At 38.1% G+C, this 11,322-nt stretch overlaps 1 long non-coding RNA gene across 2 annotated transcripts; it reads right to left on the bottom strand.

The window, feature by feature from the left end:
• Window positions 1-6,681: 6,681 nt before the first annotated feature.
• LOC149214976 (uncharacterized) lies at window positions 6,682-10,652 on the bottom strand. 2 transcript variants are annotated; one of them, XR_016250969.1, is made up of 4 exons: window positions 10,586-10,643; window positions 9,990-10,239; window positions 8,561-9,859; window positions 6,682-8,427 (listed from the first exon to the last, which is right to left on the bottom strand). It is a non-coding gene; the product is annotated as an uncharacterized LOC149214976 (long non-coding RNA). The 2 variants fall into 2 exon arrangements; XR_016250968.1 differs by having other exon boundaries at window positions 9,990-10,652.
• Between the last annotated feature and the right edge of the window lie 670 nt (window positions 10,653-11,322).

Genomic DNA, 11,322 nt, shown 5'->3' with positions numbered 1-11,322 from the left:
GTAATGTCAAAGATGTGATTGTTGGGCCAAAATTCCAGAGACTAAAACTCTAGTCCAATTGTCCTGGAGTAGCACTAGTGTGACAGCCATACACCAAGTATCCTACTATATTTCATAGTGAACAAAATAAACAAGCTTAGAAAATCACAACTGAGTTAGAAGACTTGCAACATGTCGAAGACTTATAGTGTGAGCTTTGAAGCGTGTGGCGGATCAAAGATCAGGCTTGTCGATCTATAGATCGATGGGAACCTAAGGGTTTCTAAACAATGGATCTAGCATATTGCAATATATTTTCTCTGTTGGTGGCAAATTTATTAGCTGAGGAGGAGCCATCGAGTCAGTTTGCAACCCTTTGTGTTGAACCTCTTGTTAGAAGGAATCTGACGAGGAAAATTTTTGAAGGGCTCATATCAAGGAATGTTGGGGAGCCAAAGCGAAAGAAGTCTCCATAACTCCCAAGAAAGAGCGGAAACCAAATGAGAAGAGATCATATAAATTTCACATGTTAGGAATCATGGACACCATACCACAAATGTAAAGTTAAAGAGGACATAGAAGCGGATGAGACTGCAAAAGTTGTAGAAAAACAAGAAAAGGAAAGGGACTCATGTCAGTTGATTAAGAATAAGGTTGAGGGGTCCATGGCTAAATAAGAGTCACATGAGGAACACTCCAACTTACATGATTAGGAGGAGATTCCTTTTGACAACGGCCCAGAGATGCATCCATGTTTGATGGGAGAGTGTGGTGGGCAACATATGGCTTAAATGAGTGAAGAAGACTGAGGAGGATATTTGCAAGGTGAGCTACCAATGATGATTCAACATGAGCAACACATATTGGAGCATAGTGTGCATGATGGGCCATTTTCGGAGATTCAGCTAGTGGCCCATGTTGAGCTCGTGATGGAGGATGAGCAACCATCTTAGGAGCCAGCAATTGATGGAGGGCATACAAATGCACAAGCAACCAACTGAGTTGTAGTACATTTAGACAATAGCTCTCTTCATGCATACATAAATGGAGCTTACAACATTATTGAGTTACCTTTGCACGTTGGAGAGAGAGAGGCGGAGTTGCCTAGTCAAATCTCACGTGTGTACAAGGAAAGGGGGATGAGGTTGTTGCACATATGGGTACATGTGAATTCGATCCTGCCCTTGGGGTTGGATGGTGAAAGGTATTGAGTTGGTACCTGGTGGAGCTGGAAGGATGTCTAAATACATCCATGGTTGGGGATAGCCATGGTTTTCCAGAGGGGCTCGAGGGTTGGATCATCATTAAGATCCAGGTGGGACCTCCCATCACTTCATGGATTAGGTCAATCATGGTATTAGTAGGATGGTGGATCCATTGATTGGACTCACCCACATTTTCATATTCCCATCAGAGTTTCGAACAACACTAGTGATAGGTTGAGTTGCCAGGGGAGTAGGAAGACTCTGTGAGTTGTCTTGGCACGTTGGTTGTGTGTGGTGTCATTGGATGATCAATGTACCTTGGCAGGAGCTTGTCAGAGAAGGTGGCATTGGTAGACCACCATATAGTTCCTTATATGGAGAGGAGGATTCCCCATGGATATGTGGGGCTCAAGGATCACCGAGGAGCAACACCCTAGTTACACTACCACAAGCAAATAGGGAGATTCACCTATCAGATCTCTTAGGGAGGATCACGAGGGGAGGTCCACTCATCTGATGGTATGGAAATAAGAGAGTGGATACGATGAAACTGATAGCGTGCAAGCTTATACTTACTGACTCAAATTTAGACCATGGCATCCAAGGAGGTATATAGGCATGCAACAGTGCACAATGATATGCGAAGGAGTACAAGGGTGTGCAATGGTGTGTAGTGATGTGCAGGGCCGCACTAGGATGTAGGAGGAGTGGTTCACATCACACTGCATTTCCTTATAGTGTGATAGACACATCGATGCAGGAGGGATGTCGACTGATTTGAGGCAATGTGACAATATGTAGTGGGGTTCAGTGGTGCATAGAGATGCGCAATTGGGTGCAATTGTATGATGGGGGGCACGAGGAAACATGGTTATATGCAGTGTCATGTGGGGTTGCGTTGAGAACTAGGAGTGCGACTAGCAGGGAGACTTCTTGACGAGTACCAGGCAAGCCATTGAGGCGAACAAACCCAAATTTTGAGAGCAGATTGATCACGAGGCTGGTCAAGAGTGCCCACATGAGTTCTCAACCATACACGTCAGAGCCCATGCATTTTTCACTTTTAACAATTTTGTGGTGCATGGTGGTTCAACCCACGGTTTTGTAATTTTAATTAAGGAACTACAATTGTATTCTAATCTAGGGTTAATGGATTGACGATTTATTGTTGCCATGACCTATATATTTTGTATTGTCACATTGTAAAGAGATAATATATTGAAAAAATATTTATAGTTTCTCGATTTTGGGTTTCCACAACAATATTTATGTGTTAATGTACTTGTGCCATTGGATCTTTTCTTTGTTTTTACTAAGATTATATTTGCATCGATTAATTGTACATGGTTAAAACCAACAAATTGATGTGGAAGACAACCTTCAAATCTAAATAAGGTATCCTCGAGTATTGATGCCCTAGCAATGTTCATGAGTATGATGGATAAAATATTAATATAAACTTGCTTCTTAATTTTTATTTTGATACATTTTTATACATGAACCTTATATGTTTTATACGTACAAGACCACATATTTGCATACACATTCTTTCTATACATGAATCGTATTTTCTCACTTTCAATTATTTTCCAGTAGATAAATTGGGTACAAGGAACTGAGAGTGATGTGAAGAGAGGAAAGATCAAATAAAGCTTCCACTTTCACGTGGTTGGCAATGTTCACTAGAAAACAAATTATTCTTGAAAACAAGAGAAGCTCATTCAAATATTCTACTCATCTTTCTAGAGTCTCCTACATGTTCATATGTTTGTTTACTTGTTTAATTATTATTCACTGATAAAACCTTTTATTCACTATAAATTTCTACAAAGTCTTCGCAATGGAAATGCAACTAGCGACTAGCCTATGTGTGATGTGGTTGTACAAGCTCAAGCTCATACCTTATCAAGCTCATGGCGACATGTTGGTAGTATTCATCTTGCCATTTTAGTTAGTGTGTGCGCACAATTGTCGAAGATTCATGTTGATATTGTTGATGTCATTTCCTTGTAGTTTTATTTGATGAAAATTTATGTATCTTCGATATTAGAATAGGACTTTGTATTCAACATCAATTGATTATGATCACGTGCCTTGCAAATGCCTTACATTTTAAGATTTATAATCATAATACTAGCCTAAGATCTAACGTCTTCAACATGAAACATTAACTTGGATGTGGGGGCATCAAACATCCAACAAGTGAACCATTAGTGATCCAAATCAAAATGTTTGCATTTAAATGTTTCTCAGTACTTGGTAAAAGAGGTGAGTTATGGCTCATCACATCCATCTACTATATTGGGAGATTTGTATGTATAAAGTTAGACAATTCATGTAATGAAGATTGATACAACTAAAGGGGAAATTGATTGCTTAAACATCGTATTCTATTTGGCGGGAGTTGGACCTACATGTTTGACTATTAAGAGTAGATAAATTCATATATTTTGGATTCCTTGTATTGTCCCAAATCTAAATATGATTTTAGAAGAGATTGAGGCCAAAACAAAATGGATTAAGAATTCATAGAGCAGGTTAGGTAGATTACAAAATTCATCACCAATCACAAGCAATATATTGAGAATACTCCAAATTGGAGTTGTTCAAAATTGTAGAGACAAGACATGTTTCAAACTTCATGTTGCAGCACCTTGTTGAAATCAAACATGCATCAACGAGTATGGTGGTAAGTGCAACTGACACTAAGTTGAGACGAACAAATTCAAAGAGGGAAAGTATGTTGTAGAGGGTGTTGATTGATGAAGCAAGATTGATTGGAGGCATTAAACATCCAACAAGTGAACCAGTAGTGACCCGATTCAAAATGATGGCATTGAAATATTTCTCAGTACTTGGTAAAGGAGATGAGTTATGATATGACTCATCTTGTCCATCTACTATATTGGGATTACTTGTATGCACAAAGTTAGAAAATCCATGTAATGAAGATTGATACAAGCAAGTGGGGAATTGATTACTTAAACTTTGCTTTCTACTTGGCATGAGTTGCTGAAGTTGCAAGTTTGATTGTTGAGAGTAGGCACAATCATATATATTGAACTCATTGCATTGACCATAATCTAAATATGATTTTAGAAGAGATTGAGGTAAAACAAAATGGATTAAGGAAGTCATGAAGCAAGCTATGGAGATTATAAAATTCATCTCCAACTACCACTAATCTCGATCAATATATCAAGAATACTCCAAAATAGAGTTTCTCAAAGTTATTGGGACAAAATATGCCTAAAACTTCATCATGTTGCACCACATTGTTGAAGTCAAACTTGCATTAACGAGTATGGTGTGGGTTTAACTTGGGCTGAGTTGAGAGGCATATTCAAAGAAGGGAAGCATGGTGCAAAGTGTGTTGATTGATGAAGATTGGTGGAGCAAGATTGATTTCTTGCTCAAGTTCACATTACTTGTATATGATCTTCTCCTAGATATAGACATAGGCAAACCTCTCTTGGAAGAGCTTTATGATGGCATTGATAACATGGTTGATAACACTATGGAAATTATTACACAAGAGGCTTTTGCTCTTCCTTTAGTTGATTTTAATTTTGTGGAGCATTTGAAGTCCATCATTATTACAAAGTGGAATGGATTTTAACACTCCATTGCACACTCGGGCACATGCTCTAAATCCAAAATTTTATGATAAAACTTTCATTGCTCAAAGTAATGGGAAGAGGAAGGCAAAACATAGGGACAAAGAGGTGGCCAATGGAGTGAAGAAATCTTTTCAAAGGTTGTTTCTAACTTCTTTACAAATTAGTGCAAGGGAGGAATTTGCTTGTTTTGCTGCTAGATTAGAGGATTTTGCAGACATACCAGTTTTGGATGAGACAATGAACCTAGTTAAATGGAGGACTTGTCATGGGGAAAATGATGTTTATTTGCAATGTCTTGCCACTCGTATGCTATAACAAGTGGCAAGCTCTTCATCAGTGAAACAGAATTGGACCACCTATAGTTTCATTCATTCTGTGAAGCACAACAAGTTGGGATCATACAAAATTGGGGATCTTGTATATGTGCATTCAAACCTACACCTTGTGTCTCACAGGGGAGAAGAATGTACAAGTGGACTGCCAGCAAGTCCTCGATGAAGCCCCCAGCAGATTGAGGATGTTTCCTAAAGGTCCAAAAATCCCTGGAATGCAAAGACACAAGTTACACGGATTTTTTTGCGGGGTAGGGGGCATATACACTTGCAACAGTTAAGAAAAAAGAAAAAAGAAAAAAATTCCATTCAGCCACACTAAATAAACAAATCCTTATAATAACATAAACCCTTGCTTGTTAAGGAATCTCAACAAGCTCGACTAAATTGGAACAATCCTCAGCACAATTTTTCGAGAAGGGGAAGAGGAGGGATAAATCCCCTTGCAAAATAGAAAAAAACAAACTCAAAAATCCATTCATTCAGCCACAATAAATAAACCAATCCTTATAATGTCATAGAGCCCTCCTCGTTGAGCAATATCGACGAGCTGGACTAACTTGAAGCAATCCTCGGCACAATGACATGAATAAAAAACCAATCCAAAAAGGCACAAGCTACAGAGCATGAAGCTTACAGAAAAGAAAACGACCATGAAGACTATTTTGAATATGGGATTTGAGAATTAGTATTTATTACTTGTATGATAGCTTTTTTTTTCAGCATGAAAGAAGCATGATTATATTAATGTAAGGAAAACTTCTGATAATTACATGTGATAGCCCCATCTGGTGATAGCCCCATCTGGGAACAGAGATATACAATCAGAAACAGGAGCAATGAGAGCTCCAAAATTTTGCCTTCACATACAGTAAGGATAGAAAAGAAGTAAATGGATGCTTTATATGTTGGGGAATCTATATATACTCCAAAAGAGCCAGCAAGAAACTTCATAAAAAACATCCCTGTTATGAGATGTACATCATCTGCTTAAGAGAGAAAGGGTCCAATTGTAAAATGAACACCATCTGCAAAGAAGAAACTTGTATGATAGTTATAAAATGAAACATAAAGTGCCTTCTTTTGGTTCATGCCCATTCCAACATAACTTCCAATCACATCAATGCTTCCTTCCTCGGCCTTGGCAGTCAGATCTGGCCACATCTGTTATACACGTATAGCTAATCAGTAAACCATATATTGCACATTAAATTTGAGACCCAATGCCACTTTCCGCGCGCTTTTATCTCATGTTACACGCCACATCTATGAAAAACAGTGAATTAATGACATCAACCCAGTATTAGATGATCAGTGTGAAACTCAGAGGTACTTCCCATTCTTTTCCGTATGTTCTCTCATCTCACAACGATAAAAACTAAGTACTGAATTAGTAGCTGCGCACTATAGTATAGAATAGTGTACCCTTTGATCTATGGTACTATAAAACTTGAATGTGAAGGGCATGCCCTCTCTTCAGGGCATACACAGGTGGGCTATGGAATTTTACCATTCAACCCTTCATAAAGTGACTTTGTTGGATCCTTATGAGATGGATAATTTAGAGAGTATACCGGGTCAACAGGATTACTCTGAGGAAAAGCGTAACCAACTACATAGCGATGCTGTAAACGTGTACCCAGAGGAGGCTACAAAGCCACAAGATAATTTAGACTCCATTACAGCCATGTTGGAACCATTGTTGGCTTTGTGTATGGCTCTCTAGTTATGGCCTATCAGGGACTTCAATCTCATATGCAAACTAAACTCTTCCACCTCTAAGTACCACCTTGAATAGAGACACAAGACCGCCCAGACAGACTATGCACTCCATTTATCAAAGACCATACATTCATATTTAATATAGTTATCATGAAACCATTAGCACACCATTGCCATTATCATCAATTTTGGTTCTACGGTTTAATATGTTCAATGAGTCATTAAAATTACAATTCCTTAAATATGTGATGCCATGTTGTACCGAAGCAAATCACTGAAATAATTTCACAGTGGAGTCACCTCAGATCTGACAACTGCTGATATTTACATGAACAGAGTAACAACTGCCCTTCACAAATAACTATATAAGTTAATGGAACAGTACTTCATATATACATTAAATTAGCTGACTATATAGTGTATACACAATGAATCTAAAACTTAACACAGCAGACTACAAGACTGATTCCTATTCATTTTTTACTCAACAGTATCACAGTATTTCATGTTTGCTCTGTAATTCATGCTATGACCATCAGAAAAAATAGGGAAATACACAAACTCACTGCTGGTACACTCCTAGATTGCCAACGGTATTAGAAGAACAATTATCAACCAACATATACTGGACAAATGGCAAGAAAACCAGCAATAGGAGCGTGGCAAGTACTTAATAAAATGTGATGCAATGATGAATCAGCGAGAAAGTTTACCTCAACTTTCTTATCACTTGGTTGTAAACAGTTAAGAAAAGCACACAATGTTCCTAGTGTGATAAGCACGCGCTATGTAAATATTAACACCATATTTGTGGTTGCTTGATAATGGTTGGTGTCCTAATTTTATCTACCAATAGACAACCACACGCTTTCTAAATCTTCACACCTGACTCAGACCCCTAATAATAACCACCTTCATAGCCCAACAAAATTATCCCATACAAAAGTAGAACTTTTCAGAAATGTAAGCTGATTATGCAATACACAAAATGATGATTAAGAACACTGCTAGACGGGTAACAGTTCAATGCCAATTCAATCAACCTTCATGCAACCAAGGAAAACCAACTCATCTTTGTAGTATTGAATGCGACATTCTTGCAATGGATATATGCTGACAGACCATGCAGACAAGTCATATGTCAAATTATGAATGGTGACAGTTATATCAGATCTAACAGCCGTGTTTGACAGAAAAGCAACACATAGACTAGTTTTCTTCTGTAAACATGTGCATGTAGCATAATCCAATCTACTCTTTTCAATCATGCAAATTCAGACTATGTGGCAGTGAACAATGCATTATCCCCATAAAATGAAGTTCAAACAATATTCCAAGTTGAAAGAAACTTTCCTAATGTACACAATTTTTGTGTTATGCACCTCCCATAAGGCCAACTTATTAATACTAGCATGACAAATATTGAATATCTCTTGAGAAAGATGTAATGAGAAATTCTCAGGTTTTCCCACAAGGCAGGGAATTGCTGCTAAGCTCAATTGCCACAAGGATCTTCTTTCGCAGGCTGTGGCTCCTCTTCCTCATCTCCATTAGCCCCACTGTGGTTTCCTGTACAACAATTGTTAACCAAAATTTATAAGAAAAGGTTATACATATTAAAAATCTTATACATTCATTTAACCACCATCACATTTATAACAGAAAATGATGAAATTTAAGGATAAGAATTACAGTTACTTACAGTTCCCCAGTTTTCTGAATAATTGTTGGAGGCGCAGTTTCAAGTTATTCTCTTTGCAAAATAGTGTTTCCCGTGACTCAAATGGGATAGCTTCTCCAAGGCTGTCGGAAGTCTTTTCGAAGGTCAATGATATATGGTCAAGACATGAACAGAGTTTGGGCAGTATCATTCCACAGTCCATTGTTTGATACCCATGGTAACAAGCTACGATGAACCTGGGTAGCTTCTTCATGTCATGGGGAAGATCCTTCATTACCTCAATAATTTTTCTTTGTACTTCAACCATAAGTGCCTCATCTCCAGCCAATCCCCTATTATGCTTTCTTTAATTCCTGACTTTATTTTGTTTAATATTTGACAAACAGATGTGTCAGATTTTTGAGACCCTTCAAACTCCAGGCACTTCAGTTTCCACACTTAATCCAGGAGTTGACTATTGAAGACAGAGTGCTTAGTTTAGAGATTTCATGCAAGCATCCGTTTAAATTAAGATACTTGAGATTTTTAAGCTCTCCAATCTTAGATGGAAATGATTCTAGACATCCAGAAATGAAAACGTTAAATAATTGAAGTCTAGAAAGATGGCATATCTCTTCAGGCAAATCCTTGATTCAGAGACATACTCTTGAATCATTATGTGAGGAACTCAAACATAAATTGCCATGTCTCGAAGAACATTATCATGAGCTCTTCGCTGGCATGCCCTATTGGCTTCCTAAGTCCCCTTATTTTTAGAACTCTGAAACAAACCACGATCTACCTGAAGTTTTCCATAGTTGCGCCCAATGGCCATGCCCATTAAATGGGTTCCCTTTTTACTCATAGCAAGCCCTTGGGCAATCTATATTTGTACTAATTTGTCCACATCAAACCTGCGTCTCCCATAAGCATAGCAGAAGAGAAGAAGCAAATCTCGACGTTTGAATGGGGCAAGGAATCATAACTCCATTTTAATCGCCGATACAACTCTTGATCAACGGGAGCATGAGTGTGTGGAAAAGATGGATCTGAGGGTTCCATGAAAGGTAAAGAAATCTCCCATTCATCCACACAGCTTTTGCCCTTCATTGCCGTGGATGCTGCGTTTAATGCCAAAGGAAAACATCTATACTCGTCCGCAACAGAGTCTGCCAATTTCCTAGGAGCATGGACCTCTTTGAAAGCTATTAAACATCCACGCTTTGTGTCCAGAGAGGGGCTGTATTTCAATAGACTTCTCTGTATCAGATCCTTCCTCGGAGTAGGAAATGCGACCTTGATTCCACAACTCGTCCAATACCACAACGAATTTCTTGTCCCCTACAACAACAATCAAAGATTTTTACAATCTTGAAAAACTGTGACCCAAATAGCATCGTAAAGGATATTACTGCCCTTAAAGTTGTTAAAGACCGTTTTTAACAAAGATGCTTTCCCCTTGCCACCATACCTTTACACCATTTAAACGAACTCGGTCAGCGTCTGTAAGCCGTGTCTTCACCTGCACCTGGCTTGAGCATCTTTAATCAGAGAAACTACAATCACAAAGGTTTCACAACAGTTGCAAAGCACTATAGTCCCCTCATCCTGGCTAAAACAAAATAGAAATACAAAGGAAATAGACGGATCTGGCCTCTTCCCAGTTTGAACCAAACCGTCAACATCAGCTGGTGCCATTATTGCCAATCCAACACATGCTTCTGATGCCCATGAAAGGTAAAGGTAAAAACAACAAGCACATCAGCTGCCAAACACCCTACCTAAAACAAATATGCTTAAAGAGATAGATGGCATGGATGGATATGGCCTATTCTCTCCTTGAACCAACCCAGAATCGGGTGCCCCCATCATCCATTCTATACGCTGGACAGAGGATCGACAAACTTGGTTGCCTCAAATGACTCACACCTCACAGCACACCTCACAGCACTGTGAAAAGCTTCGCTTATAGATCACGCTATAAACATTTTGTAACTTGTATTAATCATTCCTTCCATTCCACTGATCTGATCTCACAAACATGGGAATGGGAATGAAAAACCTTACCTGAAATTCCGCATCTGGGAGAGCATCCAGAGGTCCATTTCCGTCGTTCTATTTGCACACTCGACGATCTCGCCTTAAACTGCGGTGGTATTTATAATGTAAAAAAGCAAAACGACGAATGGGATTTAAGTTAATTTAATTTTATAAATTTAATTTATTTATATATAAATTAAATATTATATAGAATCGTAGACCAATGGTCAATGGAAATAGTATCACGTACGTCATGAAGAGAAAAGAACTTTATGACATCTAGATTAATAATCTTATCTTCTAGCAGCTCCATATATACACCACAACCAATGATAGTATCAATACCTAGTTTGCCATGTTCTCCCTTACTAACTTTCGAAGCCAAATGTAGGCATATAGGAGGAAAATCCAAAACAAGGGCTTTCATTGATTAAAAACATTTTTAGTTTTTTCATGACTCTTGATTTAGTCTATCATAATTCTTAGCTTTATGTATTTTTAATCAATAATTGTCCTCCACAAACTATCCCTTGAAAATACCCTCCATAAATTATTAGTTACAAAGGAGGTACCAAATAGAATGGACATTTTTCAGCACGCAACCCCCTCCTCTTTTGACTTGGCTATATACTACAATTTTAGTAATGGAATTTTCTCTTCCTCCTTACACACAAACCACAAAAATCTAAGACATGGCCTCCTAACTCTTTATAAAATCTATTTTTAAATATCAACCAAAGATTGCTATAAGACAAGAATTGCTT

Source organism: Pinus tabuliformis, chromosome 1_1 (assembly GCF_031772625.1).
Source record: "Pinus tabuliformis cultivar Carrire ecotype Pingquan chromosome 1_1, CPIR1, whole genome shotgun sequence".
NCBI classification, from domain to species: domain Eukaryota; kingdom Viridiplantae; phylum Streptophyta; class Pinopsida; order Pinales; family Pinaceae; genus Pinus; species Pinus tabuliformis.
The sequence above is the reverse complement of the archived record's forward strand: the minus strand, read 5'-3'. Positions and strand labels throughout refer to the sequence as shown.